The sequence below is a fragment of the Lissotriton vulgaris genome, chromosome 9, assembly GCF_964263255.1.
Source record: "Lissotriton vulgaris chromosome 9, aLisVul1.2, whole genome shotgun sequence".
NCBI lineage: Eukaryota > Metazoa > Chordata > Amphibia > Caudata > Salamandridae > Lissotriton > Lissotriton vulgaris.
The window spans coordinates 883554034-883574232 of NC_141697.1; positions in this window are offsets into that span (position 1 = coordinate 883554034).

Here is a 20199-nt window from a genome sequence, read left to right on the forward strand (position 1 = left end):
AGCACTTGGAGTGTATCTTGAACATACATTTATACTTGCAAACGTAATCATCACATGTGTGTGTGTGAACATTCATCGATACCGTTGATTGATGATATTGATATTTTTATTGTCCTAACTATGTATGGAAGGTGATGAGTTAGTGTGAGCATTTATGTCACTACAATTAGCATAGGTAAAATAATTGTATATTTTGTAGTAGATAAATTACATCCAGGATGAATCTGAACTACATCTGGAAACGCATTTACCACTGTGGAACCCAATAACGTTATTTGTTAAATTTCACTTGATTTTTAGGATTACCTTTCATGAGAAGATCTTCTCATTAAAAATCTGAATTTGGAGGAACACTGAAGCTGATAAAACTCAAACTACTTTACAAAATTTAGTTTGCATATGACGAAATGTGTAAATACTGCAAAATATTTCTACAATAATGCTGTTACATATATTTCCCAGTCATGTTTTTGAAATTTAATCTCCCTTGTTATGAAGTGTGCTTAACTTCAGCCAATATTTTGGAATGTGTTCATTTTTATTGCTTTTTATTTATTACTGTCATCTTTCAAAAGGTGGAGGGGTGGGTTTGTGAACCTTTTAGTACATTGTATAACACAGAGAAGAAAAAAAATAAAATTGTTTTGCCCACTAGTGTTTTGTGCGCCATTTTCAAAAGTAGTATATCTTTTGGTGGTATTAAAGATTGTGTCAAGGTTATGGTGTAAATGCAGTCGTTGACCTTAAGTTGTTTTACTCAAGGTGAAGGTATGCATGACAAATGTTTTTTTCAAATGTTATCTTTGTTCAGAAATGAATGCATTACCTCAGATGCATTACTTCAGATGACTCTGAGAAGAAAATAAGGGGCATATTAGCAAGAACCTTGTTAAAATTATCCCCGTTTTAGCAGCAGGAAACTGCCGCTAAAATGGAGATAATGGGCTTTCTAAAATGCGCTATAGAATTCCAATAGAAGCCCAGGTTAGATGTGCAGGACATCTAACTTGGACTTCTATTGGAATTCTACAATGCATATTACAAGTCCATTGTCGCCATTTTAGCGGCAGTTTCCTGCCACTAAAACGGTGATAATTTTAACGAGGTTCTTGCTAATATGCCCCTTGGCTATACACTTGTTCCAAAACAGGTACCGAGGTACTCATACATTTCTCCTAATCATTTAAACAACCTTGATTGCAAATTATAAAAAAAGGATATTTGTGGTAGCTGCCACAACAAATAGTCCTTAAACCTTGGATTGTTTACTTACTGCTAACGATGAGGAAGTTGTATAAGGTACAAAAGTTAAGTGCATGACGTCTTGACAATGTATATTTCGAGCCAATGATATCATCACCTACTTTATCATCAGTGAAAGGTTAAGACATTCTTGTAAAATCTCATAACTTGAAATCTATCGCACATAGATGAAGACATTGTATCCTATGAAAACCTTAATATATATTTTTTTATTCTATCATTATCCGTGACAGGAAATTAATGCACAATAACAACAGTGTTATGGATTTTTAATTCAATGATCCAAATAGTGAAAATATGATTCAATTTAGGTGTTAACAGTAGATTTTACTTTGCTTAAAGGTACTTGCCGTTTGATTTTCCATATATATAGATGTGATGAGAATAACAAGAAAAAAGCTTGACTGAATGAAGCAAGAAATGTTTGACATTCCAGTTAGTGCATTTACAAGTTACCATTATAATGTACACACCATTTTTTTTGCTCTATCTTGAATTTCATGAAACCTCATTAGGTTTTCAGTTCAATCTTGAACAAGTATTGGCAAAGCTAACGAATCTGGTCTTGGCAAGCTGGGGCAATGGTTACTTTTAAAACTTTTTTAAGGCAGAATATACCACAAAAATAAAACAAGAACAAGGCTCTGCTGACTAAGTGAGATGGCCATATGCTGACAATACACATTTAAAATAAAAAATACCGAACATTGCATATTATTTTAATAGTAGAGTACAGGTGATTTCCAATTAGAAAGTGTAATTAGAAAAGCAATAGAAACATTTTCTTTTAACTTTTATGCACATCACATGAATATATCATTGATACAGGTGCACAGAAAAATGTACCAAACTATTTCAACCCAAAGACAAAGTTTAACACTCAAGGATGACTCCAAAAATTTGAAGTTAAAGAATGTAAAGAAAACAATCATGAGCTGTTAGAAATGGGGGTCTCTAGTTGGCAGAGGTAGGTACCTTTGTCCAAATAGGGACCATTGCTTCTAGTCAGGGTAAGGGGGAAACACGCTCTAGATAGCCCCTGCTCACTCCCTTGGTAGCTTGGCATAAGCAGACAGGCTTATCCTCAAGGCAATGTGTAAAGTATTTGTACCAACACTCACAGTAACACAGTGAAAACACCACAAATGGACATCACACAAGTTTAGAAAAATTAAATATCTTTATCAAAACTAAAAAAGACCAAAACAACAAAAATCCAACATACACAGTAAAACATATAACTTTCAAAAGGTTTCAAGAACTTGTACCATAGAAAACTATGTGTGCATGACTTTTACACAAAGTACCTGAAGGTGTGTCAAAATTCACAAGGCCAAACAGCCGCAGAGAAAGGGAGTGTTGGAAAACTTGGTGCACAGGTACGATGCGTGACATACCGGATGTGATGCGTCACTTTGAGAGGCTTCGCGCCATCCGGCGTCAGTGCTAAGGGGCTGCGCGGTGAGACTTTGCGTCATCTGGTGAGACTCGGCGAGGCTTCGCGTCATCTGGCGCCGGTTCTGAGAGACTTTCCATGGCTTCGCAATGCTTCATGCTGGTTCTTTTAGAGTTTAGCTGCAAAACACACCTCTGAGGTCCTGTAACTGGAAGGAGGCCCCTCAGGCAAGTGTAGGACTCACAGATGGCAGAGTCCAGCAGCGCCAGCAGATTCACAGGAAGGTTTGAGACTTCAGAACAGGAGGCCAGCACACTTCAGGGCCTTGGAGATGTCCTTCAATTAGGGGACACAGCACATAGCAAAGTCCTTCTCCTTTCCTTGGCAGAAACAGCAACTGCAGGCCAACCCCAGACACACAGCAAGGGCAGTACTTCTTCTCAGTCTCTCCAGCTCTTCTCCTTGGCAAAGGTTCCTCTTGGATTCCAGGAATGATCTAAAGTTCGGGGGTTATACCCCAAAATGTCTTTGTTTTCTTTGTGTAGGGGGCTCTGAGCCCAGTCCAAACCAGTTCTGGGTGCACTCTGCCAGTGCACAACTTCTTCCTTTGTCAGTGTGGGCCAGAATCTTCAGACACACCGCAGGAGATGGAGCCAGTCTTTTGTGGAAGGCAGGCAGAACCCTATTCAGGAACAGGAGCTACTTCTCCCACCACTCCAAATGTAGATCAGCCTACTCAGCCTAGGGATGACACACCCAGACTCCAGGAGCCATGGCACTCCCCCAGCCCCTGTCACTTCCAAAGCCAGACAGTCAATCCACAAACATGCAAAGGCACACAGGAAGGTTGGACAAGAAAACAGCTACTTTCCAAAAGTGCTGTTTTCAAACACATAATTTAAAACCACCCCCTCTAAAAGGGGTGTTATTAAATTCTGAGTTCAGGCATACCAAACTCCATCCCTCCATCTTATCCCTATGAGAAGATATGCTGATAAAATGTTACACAGCATCCCCCATTCTGTCCTATGGGCAAGATGGTCTTTCAACAGTGAAAAAACGAAATTGGCAGTATTTCACTATCAGGACATGTTACACACATCAGTACATGTCCTACCGTTCATATACACTGCACCCTGCCCAGGGGCTACCTTGGGCCTGCTATTGAGGTGTTCTATCTGCACAGAAAATGAAGGGTATGGCCTGGCAAGTGGGTGTACTTGCCAGGATGACATGGCAGTTAACAAACTGAGCACAGGCACCACGGTGGCAGGCCTGAGGCATCTTTTCGGGGCTACTCATGTGGGTGGCACAATCAGTGCTGCAAGCCCACTAGTAGCATTTGATTTACCAGCCCTGGCACACTCAGTGCACTTTACTGGGGACCTACTAGTAAAACAAATATACCAATCATGGATAACCAATCAGAATGAGAATTTACACAGAGAGCATATGCACTTTAGCACTGATCAGCAGTGGTAAAGTGCCCAGAGTCCTAAAGCGAACAACCACAGGTCAAGAAAAAATAGGAGGAAGAAGTAAAAAGTTTGGGGCTAACCCTGTAAAAAGAGCCATTTCCAACATGAGCAGAGCATATTATTGGCTCAGCCGGTGAGGTACTGAAGTGGAATCTTTGTAGGTGAATGTGTACATGTAATCAAGAAATCTTTTTGCCAACCTGCAAGATAGCCGGTGGCTGAATTGCTGACCTTTTCCCAATGCTGTTTGCATGGTGGATAGAAGCAAAATTTGAATTTCAGCTGAACAGATCAAGGGATGAAAACGGCTAACCCATAGTGCTTCTATACATCTGCATAATTTTATACAACTACCTTTCCAGGAGGCTCGGAGCCAAGCCTAAGCTGTTGTTGGGCCACACCTAAAAATTGTCTGGCTGGGGTTTTAAAGAAGGAATTGTTCTGTGCAATCACAATCTCAAGGGTCTCTATTGCAGGGATGCCTACAACTGCCTTTATATGTCAGAAAACGTTTTTCCAAAGAGGATGATTCATGTAAGTATCCATCATATACAGGGCCAGACGGGCTGTAACACGCATCGAGCGTTTCTCCGGGTGACTGGTTTTGTAGCAGGGCAGCAGTTCCAAAGCACTGTAAATTTCCTTTTATATCCAGCAGTTTTCAGGCAACAATAAAAGTATCAAGATAACTCTGATAGTTAATGTACCTGTTGGAGAGAGATGGGAGTTTTTGACCAGTGGCAGTTTTGACTCATCCAATTTTAGCGCAAGGGCCTTTGCCTGCTACAAAGAATGTGTACCATGCATATCAAAGAACAGTTTTTTATGTGTATAGATCAGTAGGTTACTGCTTTTGTCACAGGGATTCAGTTGTTCTTGTGCAGTTCATAATTTACATTCTTAATCTAGCACAATGAGCCATGAACTGTCATTAAAGAACTGCATGCAAACTGTATGGTACAGGTTAGAAAGTTATTTATTTTCCTGATTTTTCATTTTACTGATGTTGCTAAAAATGGTGTGTTTGGGTAGAAATTAATGCTTCTTATTAAAATCAACCCTAACCACAATGTTATGTTCTGAACTCTCAGTTTGCGTTTCTGCAGACCAAGTACTCTTAAAAAATGCCTACCTGTATGGTTGACACCTGAATCCTACACCTTGTAGTCCCTTTTGCCTTTTGTAACATTATCTATACACTGGTTTACACACATATAAATCATTGTCTCTGTATGTGTGTATGCTGTAATTTGTTCCGTCACCCAACACGTGTATGGAAGGTGCTATAAAATATATAAGAGAGGGGCTCTGGAGAGATGAGAGGCACTGTTGGAGAGTGATAGTGAGAGACGCATGGAAGAGCCCCAACAAAGATTGTCATATCCTGGTGCACAGTAAGGTTATCATTTACTATACTTTAAATGCTAATACAATTGATTATATAACGACAAATGTGTTGTAGAATGCATTTTCCCCCAAATGTTCTCATTGTGAGAAATCCTCTTAAACTCACCTTTGTAGTAATCTGGCTCACGCGGTGCACTCGCTATGCACCGTACCGAACATTTGCCAGGGCTGCTTTGGGTTCCCAGTCCAGCTCTAATCAAATATGGTATCTCTCCTCTCTTACAATATCAACACAATTCATTCAGTTTGAGGAATATGAGAAGTAAGTATCCTAGGTACACATAACATTATTTCTTACTTCCCTCTGTGTGCTGCTTACTGATCCCGGTATATTTCTGACCCCAATTGCTGTAAATCAGTGTCACCTATGTCGCCTGCGAAACCATGTTCCTACAAGACCTGGTATAGCTATTTAATAACAGGCTGCTTACTCAGAGACTTGTATACCTTTGTAAGATCATCCCTTTGGGCACCCCTGCATCTCCCACTAAACAACTTCTAAAAATGTTATGTGTCAGACTGCCTACCTACTGATCAGATGCACTGTACAGAATTTCAACGGGCAGTAAAGCATATGTTACTGGTCTTGAACTTGGAAAGAATGTTTGCATTGATCAAATGTTTTCACATTTCCCCCTTGAAATATATCTCCAAGAGTTCTACAGTCTCCAAGTCTCCCTTATAAAAATGTGTCTCCGTCTTCAGCTGATGAGAATTGGGGATTGAAGAGAACGGGATGATTTGGTCATTTTAATGGCAAATTGAGCAGATGCAAGCTGCAGACAGAGGATGGAGCCCAACCACTTTATTCATTAGAATGTAGCCAATCGCCACATTTTATAATGATTGTCTATAAGATGCACAGATGTTTTTATGGCATATCCATAACATATATCAGTACCAGTAAAAACAAGCACAATGATTAAAGAAAAGGTTTTTTTCTTTTTGAATGCTTTTAGAAAGGCTTCTAATAAATAAAGGGGTTGTTAGCAGGATACAAATGATGGCCCTGATACTCTTTGGTTGACACATTAACAACACTGCTGTTATAACCATCCTGATGCTATGATATTAGATGCATGCATCGTGACATCACACGCCACGCCCACTGGGTTCCAACACATCTTCTTTGAGCTAAACACAGCATAAATACAATGTCAGGTTGTATGACAGAATATCAAGAACAACATTGATTGACATGAATATCACGTCAAAAATATTGTTTACAAAAAAAATGTGTTTATATACTTACAATATAATTTACAAAAATACTGTGTCAAAAAAACATTGTTGAAGACCATATCACAAAAAAGGTAAGACTAGTGTTTAATAAATATCGAATTATAACTAATTTATTTAATGTATTAAATCAGTAAAAATCATGTATTTTTAAATAAATAGTTTAAAATAATCTTAGTAAAAATATATTTAGATATATACATAAAAATACAATATGCTGCAATCAACGGATCACAGCCCGGGTGACTGAACGAGACAGGAGCAGACTAACATGGGCTCCATATCTCCTGTGCGAACACATGTAGGGGCTGATTATGATGTCAGGTGGAAAGCCTCCGCCTGACAGTCGGAATTTCCTAGACCGCATCGGAACCCTTCCGACTGACTCAGTCGGTTTGCATTCCGACCGACCGATTACAATGTTCATGGTTGGAACGTATACAGCGCGGTCATTTCAAATCGGTTCCCACTGGTACTCAGAGTATCTGTGTCAGTCGTACCCGCATTGTACACCCCTATGGACAGCATTTCTGTCCTCGGGATTATGATGTCGCTTGGGGCTCCTAGCAGGGCCTCCTTCACCCTGTGGCCTCCGGTTGGGGACCAAGGGGTTACCCATGGGACCCCCTATAAAACCCTGCACTGTGTGGCAGGCTCAATGGGGTGCCCACGACAGGGTGCAGGGTTTTACACACACACACCATTTTCCCATAGGAGCCTGTGTTACAGTCGGTTGTTGGGCAGAACAGGGGCTCCTATAGGAAACAATGGCAATTTGACTGAACAGTGTTTGATCACATTGTAATCGGGTGAGCTGGAACTGTCAACCATGAGTCGGTCGGTCCCGATTCCGAGACAGTGTCGGGCGGGAGCTTTCCACCCAACATCATAATCGGCCGCATAATATCCAATCAACCATAAAAGAAAGAGGACCGGCCACACTCACAAAGATTGGCCTTTTATACTGTCAGAAGCCATCATTATTACAGCATCTTTAAACCATGTCACATTTTTTGCACAGTTTGATAAAAATTAAGTAAATACTATTTACATCCGTTTTCTCTTGCCATTCTTGCACATAAATATCCAAAACCATGTTAAAGGTTCATAAAGCTCATTGTAAATTACCATATTGATTAGCATTTGGTTTACCAAAAATATAAATATAAAAAAACGATCACAAGCTGTCATGTATAACAAAAAGTAATTCTACCAATGCATGTGCATTGTAAATCTGTGCCATGGTGATCATATTCATAGGAGCTATTTATTCAGGTATTAATCACACGGTCCATGCTAAATATCAAATTCAAATGTCCCACATTGTTATACTGAAGTGGGCTTAATCTCTGTAACTTCTGTCCAAATTGACATATTCACAGTGCATGAATTAAACCACATTGTGAATACTTAAAAGAAAACCAAAAACTAATTTGTACCTGCTAAAAAATCTCTCATAAGCTAAAATACTGGAACTGATTATTTATATAAACACATGTAAATCTTTTTCAATATTCAACCCATTTGGTTCTTTAGTATCAAGGTGGATAATGTATTTAGATTCTACATTTCTCAAAATACTTTCTCTGTCACCCCCTCATGGTAACTTTTGGACACTGTCAATCACTGAGTAACAGAGATTGGATACATCACCTTGACGAAATCTAAAAAAATGCCTGGCTACCGGATAACTCTTATCTACATTCCTGATAGCACATATATGCTGTAATAGTTGTTTATGTGCTTTCAGAATTGTACTTCAAATATATACATGGCCAGATCAACATGTAGACTGCAAACTCTGTTCTACAAAGTAGATGTTGACTTCTTTTCTGTATTCTGTTAGAATGAGGACTATTGAGTGTAGTGCAATCTAGGGTAACTTTGCATGCAGGCATTTATTACAAGCCTTTAAATCCTTTTGGCGGTTTTAGCCAATCATTCTTCGATGGTACAAAACTGCTTTGTACCATAGCTATGATTTAACAAGTGTCATTAATAAATCAAACGAATATGATAATTTCCAATTCGTTTTTTGGATGTTGATCATAGAATTGGATTGTTTAATGTAAAAATGGCAACATATGTTTTTTTTCATTTTTATCATGCTGATGTAAGACATGTGGCATGGCACTTTAAGATTCTGTAATAATGGCCTTTTACTTTGAACAAGGCCACAGTGCGATCCGGGCTCTTTATTCTATGGCTGATTGGATGTTTAGTATACAAATGTAAAAAAATAAACAATCTTTAAACAAATAAAAAAATGGGGAAGAATACTAACAGTAAGAAAAATTACATTTAAGAATATATTTAGTTAAAATATGTAAGAAATAATTAAATTATTACATTTTAATTAAAAAAGTTAATTACACTTAAAAATATATTATACAAAACCAGGGAAATAGACTTCGGAGAAGTTACATTTACAACTCCCACTCCAGTCTAAGGTACAGTGGGTAAAGTGTTGAACTTCGTAGGGGTTAGATTTACTATTCCTCTTCCAGTCTAAGCAGTAGTAGTAAAGGTGGACTTCACATGGGATAGATTTACTATTCCAACTTCAATCTAAGCAACAGTAGAGAATGTAATAGAGGGGTTAGATTTGCTGTTCCCACTCTATTTTAAACAACAGTAGGGAAAGTGTTGAACTTCAGCGGACCTACATTCACAATTCCTATTCAATTTTAGGCCTCAGTAGGGAAGGCGTTGAACTTCGGAGGGGTTAGGTTTCCTATTCTTATTCCAGTCTAAACAAAAGTAGGAAAGGTGTTGGATTCCACATGAATTGGATCAACTACTCCCACTCCAATCTAAGCAACAGTGTAAGAGGTGATGGGCTTGGAGGAAGTTAGATTTATCATTCCTACGACAGCCTAAGTAACCATAGGAAAAAGTGTTTGAACTTCTGAAGGGTTTGATTTACCATGGCTACTACAGTCTAATAAACTGTAGGGAAAGTGTTGGTCTTTGGAGGGAAGGGAAAGGTTAGACTTACTATTCCTACTCCCACCTATGTAACATTATGGACAGTGTTGGACTTCGGAGGGGTTTGAGTTACTATTCCCTTTCTAGTCTAAGCAACATTACAGACAGTGTTGGACTTTGGACGGGTACATCTATATTTTCAACTTATAATCATTTTGTTAAAATCGTGTGAACAGCTAATAATATAAAATTATTACAACAACTTTAAAAAAAATTATTTAAATTTTTAACATTACATTTTAATTACAAAATACCTAAATTAATTATTTATTAAATGAAATATTAAAATTAAATTACATTAGATTCACCTCCATCCCTACTACCACAAAAAACAAACATGAAACACTAAAATTAAAATAGTACTTGAATTAAACAAATAAAATAAAAAGATAAATACAACATACATTTTACGAAAATTATTAAATGTACCTAGCAACAAAGTAATATTTATTTCATCTAAAACAAATATATTACATAATAAATAATCAATTAGAAATTTTACATAATTGTCAAATACATTTCTATCCAAATAATTAAGCAAACAATTCCATTTTAAATAACGTCCCATTCTATTCTCCCGCAAGCTGAAACAACCCGCTACTAAAATATACATTTCTAACTACATTGGAAGAAAATAAATCATACAATAAAGTTAGCAAACTAAACTTGTATAAATAAAATAACAATTAAACAATTTACACCGTTATGAACCAACTAAATATTTAATTCACAATAAGAAGTAAATTAAATTTAAACATCACTAAATTATAATTAGATTTTCTTCCTACTCCATTCCCTTATAAACCCAACAACTTGCATCTACTTTATAAATTACTTATTAAAGTAAAGTAAAATAAATACACATTTAAATTTACAAACGATATTTAAAAACTATAACAATTAAACTAATAAAATGAACACCCAAAATTAAGATACAAACTCATAAAGGTGATATTAATTAAAAATTATATTAAAAAAAATCATATTATATACAACTCTCTTAATAATGATACTATATAAAAAATCTGATATTCTTACCTTCATTTTCTGTTCCACAATATTTTTGAAGTGACAGTATTTTTGACACGATATTCCTGTCACATGATATTCTGGAATCAATATCTGTGTCATTCACCCACAGTCATTCAAGCTGAAAATATTTGGATGGCAAACAGAGATGTTGTACGTCACCATAGATCCTCTTATTGAGGTGAGTATCTGCTTCACTAAAAGTAGGTCATAGTTGACCTTAATTTCAGCTTTCATACATTTTAACTCACCAATTTTGCTTGTAATATTTTTCTGTATAAAGTTAGACTATAAAGGTTTACGGTACACCTAGGAAGACATTTTTCTTAGAGCTTAGGGTAATGTGCTTCGAATAAATGATGTGGTGTGAAACAAAATGTTATTGATATCATGAGTTGTGTGTGTGGAACGATTTTACACAGCATGTGTATCTAGTTGGGTTGTCACAGAGTTCACATTGATGAACATTTTACTGCTTGAAGAATCTATTCTGTCTCATAATCATGTTGTATTTGTTTTTTCTATGTCATCAAACTTCTTTACAGGCACCAGATTGCGGTGCTTCAAATAAAAGTGTGAATACCTCTGCATACATCCAGAATTACTATTTGTATGTGTGTGACAAATTAGATAGGTACAGTGCCACCTTCATCAAAAAACTAGGGGGACAGACTGTGACTGACATGGGCAACAGTAGTTCCTGAACAAAACTAGTGGCCCCTATGCAGGTCGACCAAGGTCCAATTGAAACATGTTGACCAGAAAAATGGGCAACCATTGAGAGTTTTTACATTCAATGCATATTTGTTTTATCTTGCCATAGTAGACCCACAATTAAATTATATTTAAATTATATTGGATATCTATAAGGCAATTGTAAACACATAGCATACCCTGTGAAACAAAAAGATCTCTGAAAGAGCTTTTGAAAATATTAGAAGCCCGTTAAAACTACTCACTCTTGATACTGGCAGTTACATCCTAGTTGAAGGCCTGAACTTCCACCTGGAAGACAATGTCGTTCCGGATTCAAGAGCGGTCGTTAAAGACCTTAAACGCCCTTGCCTCACCCAGTGACCTGCCCACATTGGCCAACACCTCCTAGACCTTATTTTCGCCAACTTCTGCAACATCAGAGTCACATGGCCCACACCAGTCCCCTAGATAGACCCTTCCCTCATCAAGTTCAGCATCCCGACCTGGTCCAATGCGCATGCACCACTGCCAGAGCAACCCACCAAAAATGGAGCAATATCACTGACAAGAACTGAAACACCACTTTCAGCACCCACTGACCATAAAACTGCAACAAACTCTCCAAAATCTTCAAGAATTTCAAAAATTGGATTACCAAAACTCATAAAGGAGTCACCCCAATACAAAGAAAAAGGGGACGGGATGTATTTGTACCGGTAACAACAGAAATTCCCCTCTTTGGTAAAAACCTTTATTACTGTTTACTAATTGTTAGAAATAAAGCTTTGTACACAGTCCACAAAAAGCATAAACGACTTGTTAAACATTAAATCCCAAACATTTATGATCAGTAAAGTAGAAACATATACAAAGTCTACTTTATTTCACTTAGACTAAGATAGAACAGTCCTTTTGCCAAAAAAGAATGTCTTTAGATCCGTAAATGTTTTAGAACTTTTTATTATTTATGTTCTTTTTTATTCACATTATAAAAACAATTAGATATCTTAAAAAAATTAATGAGCATTTGCAATAACTACACAGATTACGCTTTGTCAATTCGAATCATACATCAAATATGAAAACATTTTAATAACATAAACAAATTCATGAAGTCCTTATAGTATTCTTTTTTTTAAAAAAAGGGCTGAAAACCATTCAAGTGTCAATGTAGTGTTTTGGTGAAATGTTCAAAATATCATCACCTTCTTCAGGCCAGTTTTGATAGATTGAGAATTAATCACTCTAAAACAAACAAAAAACGACCTATTAACATTATTTTCACTGTGGCTTATTCATAAAAGAACTTTCTATAATTATTTAAAACAGAGCAATCAATTCCATATAGGCTCAGCTCTACCTATTATCTATTATTAAACTGTTTAGTCCCCAGATTAAATAACAAAGAAATTAATATAGTTTTTAACTGGATAGAACAATAGAAGGAAATTGACTTTCTAATGAAAAATTCAAATAATTGTGCTTTTTCTGGTATAAACAAAATTCACTTTTTTCTTATTTCTTAAAACACTTTCACACTGCCACTGATTTCTAAAAGCATAATGTGAAACTTAAAAATAAGGTAATTAATTAACATTAATTTCCTAGGTAGAGATATATTGTCTTCTATATATGAAATTAGAGCGCCATATTACTTTCTATGTATGAACTATTTGCCCCTCCTTTATAAGGATCCGTGATCATGCACAGTAGTGATTATTGGGGCGTCCTGGAATAGGCATCTCATATACTCATGCCTAAAAAATTGAGAAAAATCTCTAAAGCTCTATTTATTGCACTGATATGACCATTGGTCATTAGTTTGTTTATGGGGTCTCTTTTTGTATATGGTAAGAGTAAGTTACATTTTGGCTCTTTTCTTTCCAAACAAGCTTAAGCAAAAGAAAGCCAATTTTTTTTCATTCAGTTTGTTTAACTTTCCCTTGAGTATTGCTTTTCTTTTGCATATTGCTTTTCTTTGATCTGTAAAACAACCAAAAACGACCTTAATATGAACAGAAGACTGTAAGGCCTCTATAGTATGCTCTCTTATCTTGAAGCGCTATTCTATGTGTGCTCGATAGCCATTCCCAAATACTGGCTTGAGTCAGGAAAGACATTAAAAAATATCCACCTTCCCACTCAACGAATAACAACGGAGGAGCACTGCCCTAATTTGGTCTCTCCCCATGCTTAGTATAAGACTCTGCTCACTAAGTAGCAGGAGCCCACATCTAATGGTATAACAATCAAATGACTAGAACTCTTGCTGTCTCAAACAGCTTCCTTTGGAGTCGCATACCGGTCCGCCCAAAACTGCAACAGTCCAGTCAGCACTCTTTAACTTACTGACTGAACCATTGAGTAAATATATTGATCACTTTTTACAATCGTTAGTGGTGAAACAAAAATCATAAATAAAGGATACAACAGATATGCAAAAAATAGAGAATATTCCATTTAATTCTGCCAACCAATGGCTTGTAACTTTAGATAAAGAGGCCCTTTATACAAATATTCCTAAAGATGATACCATCAAGATGATAAAGGTTCTTTTATCAAATAATAATGATGATCTATCACCACACTAGCTATTTTTGGTAGAGTGTGTAGAGATCATTCTTAAGAATAACATCTTCTTATTCAATAATGATCTCTACTGTGAGGTTAAAGGGACCAGTATGGGGGCCACATGTGCCCCTAGTCTAGCATGCCTCTTTGTAGCATCTTTTGTGGACAAACATACCTATAACTATTTGGCTCTTTTTTGAAATTTTAAGTAACTAGTCGAGGTACATTGGCGATATATTCTTTGTTTGGAATAGAACGAGAGAGTACCTCGGCCAGTTTCTTGACTGGTTAAACCTTGGTGATGTCAACTTAAAGTTTACCTCTACTGTTAGTAATCAGACATGCAATTTTCTTGATATGCAAATAAAAATAGATCAAGGATGTCTAGCAGTTGATTCATATACTAAACTAACAGACCAAAATACAGTGTTACACTATGAAAGGAATCATCCACGTAGTCAATGTGAGAATATATATTTTGGTCAATTTTTTACAGTGAGGTGAAACTGTACAAATGCAAAAGATTTTGAAATACATGCTAAAATTATGAAGAATACATTTTTAAATAGAGGCTTTCTGAAAAAGCTTGTAAAGAGAGCATACAAACGAGCTAAATACTATAATAGAGACGGTCTATTTGAATCCAAGAACAAAGAATTAGGATGTAAGCAAAAAATTGTGTGTGTATCTAATTTTTCTGGATTGACAGATGAAATACAAACTTTGATCTATAGTAACTGGCACTTACTTAACAATTATATGGATAACAGATTGGATAAGCCCATCTTTGTATTTAGTAGAAATAGGAGGATTAGAAATTGCTTAGTGCACACATGTAGAGAAGTTCAGGGCATGGGATAATTGACATTAAGAGATAATTCATGTTTAAAAGGAAATTATCCTTGTGGATCCTGTAACAACTGCCATAATTTAGTAACAGGAGAAACTGTCAAGTGCGAGGGGATTATACACCACCTGAAAAGGATGAGTAATTGCCGTACGAAGAATGTGATCCATCTCATCACATGTCCATGTGCTAAGGGGCAAGTAGGTGAAACATCTAGGGAGTTATGTATTAGACTGAATGAGCAAAAGTCAGCAATACACAAGCAAAAAAAAATAATGCAACTCTGGTAGAACACTGGTTGGCCATGAACCACATGGTGAAAGATCTAAGATGGGCAATTTTAGTACAAATCCAGATAAGTACGAGAGGAGGGAGTGTAGTTACAAAGAGGAAAAACAGAGAACAATACTACATGTCTAAATTTCATACCCACAAAAGGGGTTTAAAAAATACGGATGAATGGAAAAGAATCATATAAAGAGGAAACCTTTTGACTCAGTTTCTATTTTATAATGGATCCTTTTTGAAGTACATTTGATCCCAGGTTTTGGTGATTAATCTACTACTACATTATCCTTAATACTGTATCAAAATGCATACATTATTTAATATTGAGACAACGAGATGATAACTATTGACTCTAGCAACATTAGCAAGAAAAGTAGAATTATCAGCAAAGGAAGGTGATGACGATTGTAAATTTATCGATGATGTAGGTTTGGATTAAAGTCGAACCTGAGAACATACAGCCTAATTCATGAAGCCTAAATCGGCTCACAAAGGGCCAGATTCTGAGAATCTGGCCCTTTGCGAGTGCGATTTTTGCATTTGGGATTCAACATCCCAAATGCAAAAATCGCTATTTGCTAATTCGCATATTTGCGAGGAATTACATTTAAGGAATCTCTATTTGAGATTCCTTAAATGTAATTCATCATCCATTTTCCAATTGCGAAATCGCAATTTCGGCCCGCAATTTACCGCGAGGTCAAACCTCGTGGTAAATTGCGAAAACTCAGAAAAATGCATTTAAATGCATTTTTCTGAGTTGCATGTTACACACACACATGTCCTTTGGACATGTGTATGTGCAACACCTGTGTTCATTTCCATTGCAGGGGTGCTACAGGGTGTCCTTTGGACACCCCTGGCACCCTTGTACTCGCAATCTCATTTGCGATTAGCTAATTGCTAATCGCAAATGAGGAATGACTCCCCATGCATTCCTATGGGCCTTTTGGCCCATAGGAATGCATGGGGAGTTATTCCTTATTTGCGATTAGCAATTAGCTAATCGCAAATAAGGAATCAGTGGGAATCGCAATTAATATTGCGATTCCTACATGAATGCCGTTTTGCGAGTCTCAAATAGCGATTCCTTATGATTCGCTATTTGAGCCTCGCAAAACGGCCCGTTCATGAATCAGGCTGTCAGTCACTTATTCTAAGGGTGTTCAATCTGTGAAATAGTTTTACAACATATGTAGGAACACATGATCTCCACAGATTATTTAAAACGTGTTCTCTCTGAAAGAATATTATCTTCAATTGAGGGATTGGGAGATATAGTCCCCATTACAAAATGGCTGCCGTCATCTCTGTACACTGTTGCCGAATTTTCGGCACAAGCTCTAGTGACGTGAGAGGTCGGGTCATTGAATTGTGCCTGATTTAAAGGGTGCCAACTGGCCCGTTGCTGTTTTGGGCAGACTGGTATGTGATTCCAAAGGGAGCTATTTGAGACTGGAGGAGTCCAAGTCATTATATCATTAGACCATTAGACTCGGGCTCCAGCTACTTAACAAACGTAGTCTTTTAATAACAGGGAGGGAGCAAAAAATAGGCAGAGCTACTCCATTGTCATTCATTGAGGGGGAAGGTTGATATTTATCAATGTCTTTCCTGACTCAAGCCAGTATTTGGGAATGGCTATCAAGTGTCTATCGCAAGTCCTTCTTGAGTAGGACAGAGCACACATTGAACAGCGCTTCAAGATTAGAAAGGTACTATAACAGCCTTACAATCTTCTGTTTATATTAAGGTGGTTTTTAGTTTTTTTACAGATCAAAGAAAAGCAGTACACAACAGAAAACCAATACGCAAGAGAAAGTTAAACAAACTGAATTTAAAGAGTGGTTTTCTTTTGCTTAAGTGTGTTTGGAAAGAAAAGAGTCAAAACGTAACTTGATTTTACCATATAAAAAAGGTGAGTCCATAAACAAACTAATGACTAATGGTCATATCAGTGCAATAAATAGAGCTTTAGAGATTTTTCTCTATTTTTTAGGCACGAGTATATGCAATGTCTATTCTAGTATGCCCCAATAATCACTACTGTGCATGATCACGGATCCTCATAAAGGAGGTGCAAATCGTTCATGCATAGTAAATAATACGACGCTCTAATTTCATATATAGGAGACAATATATCTCTACTAAGGACATTAATGTTAATTAAGTACCTTATTTTTAGATTTCACATTATGCTATAAGGAATCAGCAGCAGTGTGAAGGTGTTTTAAGAAATAAGAAAAAATTGAATTTCGTTTACACCAGAAAAAGCACAATTATTTGACTCTTCCATTAAAAAAGTACATTCCTTATTTTAGACTATACAGTTAAAAACTATATTTAATTTTCCTGTTAGTTAATCTGGGGACTAAACAGTTTAATAATGGATAATAGAATGAGCTGAACATGCATGGCATTGCTTGCTCGGTTTTAAATAATTATAGGAAGTCCTTTTATGAATAAGCCACAGCAAATATAATGTTAATAGATTGTTTTTGCATGTTTTAGAGTGATTCATTCTGAACCTATCAAAACTGTCCTGAAGAAGGTATAGAGATATAGCGTCAACACCTGTTTATTGGTTTTTAGCCCTTTTAAAAAAAATAGAAAAATACTATAAGCACTTCATGAATTTTTTATGTGTTATTAAAATGTTTTGATATTTGACGCATGACTCGAATTGACAAAGCATAATCTGTGTAGTAACTGCAAATGCTCATGAATTTTTTAAGATATCTAATTATTTTTATAATGTGAATAAAAAGAACATAAATAATAAATACTTCTAAAACATTTACAGATCTACAGAAATTCGTTTTTTGGGCACAAGGACTGTTCTATCTTAGACTAAGTGAAATAAAGTAGACTTTCTATATGTTTCTACTTCACTGATCATAAATGTTTGATATTTAATGTTTAACCTGTCTTTTATGCTTTTTAGGGACTGTGTACAAAGCATAATTTCTACCGATTAGTAAACAATAATAAAGGTTTTTGCCAAAGAGGGGAATTTCTGTTGTTACTGGAACAATTGAATCACCACATGTGCTGACTCCCTGCACCCCCAAATGCAGCAGTACAAGATCCAGACCCCACGCCAGTTGGTACACAGACGAACTGATAAAATGCCACTGCAAACAACTGGAGCACAAATGGAGACTAGGCCAGGGCAATACATATAGAAGCACTTCCAAGTCTGCTCTAAGATGGCTCCCTATCTTCACCAGGAAAACTGTCATGTGTGTACTGGTCACAACCAAGCTGGACTATGGAAATACCATCTATGCCGGGATCAACAACAAACTCACCAGAAGACTTCAGATCATTCAGAACTCGGTGGCCAAAATCACCTTCAACCTCCCATGCCACATTGACATCACACCACACCAGTGGCTCCCCTTTCACAAATGAGCACAATTCAAAAGGCACTACACAACACTGGCCCAGCATACCTCAACAATTGCATCTGCTTTCATTACTCTTCCAGACATCTCCGCTAATTTCGACTCCTACTTGCACAAATCCCATGCATATGTAAAACCAGATCTGGTGGTCAAGTTTTCTCCTACATCGCTCCTAAAGTTCGAAAAGGCCTTTCACTAAACATGAGAGCCTCCTCCTCACTTCTTGAATTCCGCAAGGATATAAAGACCGGGCTTTTCAAATAGTCCCATTAGGCACTATGGCCCATGTTTATGACCCTTGTGGTGCAGGGCAGTGCAGCAAGCTATCTTGATGACTGCGCTGCCCTGCATCACAGGGAAAGGGCAGGAATGTGCAGCATTTATCCAATATGGCACATTTCTGTCCTTTCCCCTTGCACTGGTGCCATTTTGGCACCCTAGCTCCAAAGCAGGCACACTTGCACCATGGTGCAGGGGTGCCTGTGTTGTAGGCAGGGTTGTTTATGTACAGGAAGGGGAACTTTCTTGCACAAAAGCAATCCAAACAATCCTGAGAGGCGCTTCCCTCAATCTGTGTGTGCGGCACACATAGAACAAGGAAAAAACAATGAGAAATAAAAATATTTCTCTGCGTTACACCTCACCTGGGGGGACATACCTTTTTGGCACATTTCCGAGGTTTACCAGGTTTGGAAAATTTGGGGATGCGTCAAAAACCATGGGAGTTTTGTGGGAACACCCACACAGTGTCCATGGAATGCCTCCCTTCCACAGTTTAATGCAAGGCAGCAATTTGCACTGTGCTGCATTACTCCATATTTTTTAAGCCTTTCAAAGTCATGCAAAGTGGCTTTGCATGTCTTCAAATATATGACTTTAGGTATGCGTCTCTCTTACACAGTGTCCATGGAATGCCTTCTTTGCGCATTTAATGCAATGCAGAAATTTGCACTGTGTTGCATTACTCCATATTTTTAAGCCATTCAAAGTCATGCAAAGTGGCTTTGCATGGCCTCAAACAGAGTTTTAAATATGGCCCTAGGTGCAGTTAGACTTAACCTGCTCTGTTCCAAATACCTTCCTGGCTGATAGGGCACTCTACAAATCTGCATAATATAACATGCATGGGGTTTGAATGAAGAGCAGCCGATGATGAAGCAAGCCATGTAGGTTGGTGGGTGAGGGCTTGCATCCTTTTTGCTGAGTCACTGTGTTCCCCCCTTTACAGGTGAGATACTGTTCTATCAAAAATAAAAGTTAATGTCCACACTATCTGGTGGGTTTGCTTGAGTCGGATCCACCAAATATATATCAAGGTATTTCCCTCCTCTCTAAGTCCCAACACAATCCATACACAGCCGGATATTGAGATTATGTGATGTAAGCACCCATGGAATGTAAGCTTCCCTCTGTGCTTACAGACCCCTAAGATATATCTGACCACAATCTCTCTCACTCAATGTCACCTATGTCTTGCCCTAAGACCTGGTGCGGGTATTTAACAATCAGGGTGATTTCTCCCTGAATTGGACAAATATATGAGATCATCCCCTTAGGTACCCATGCATCCTTGCTGATAATGTTATCTAA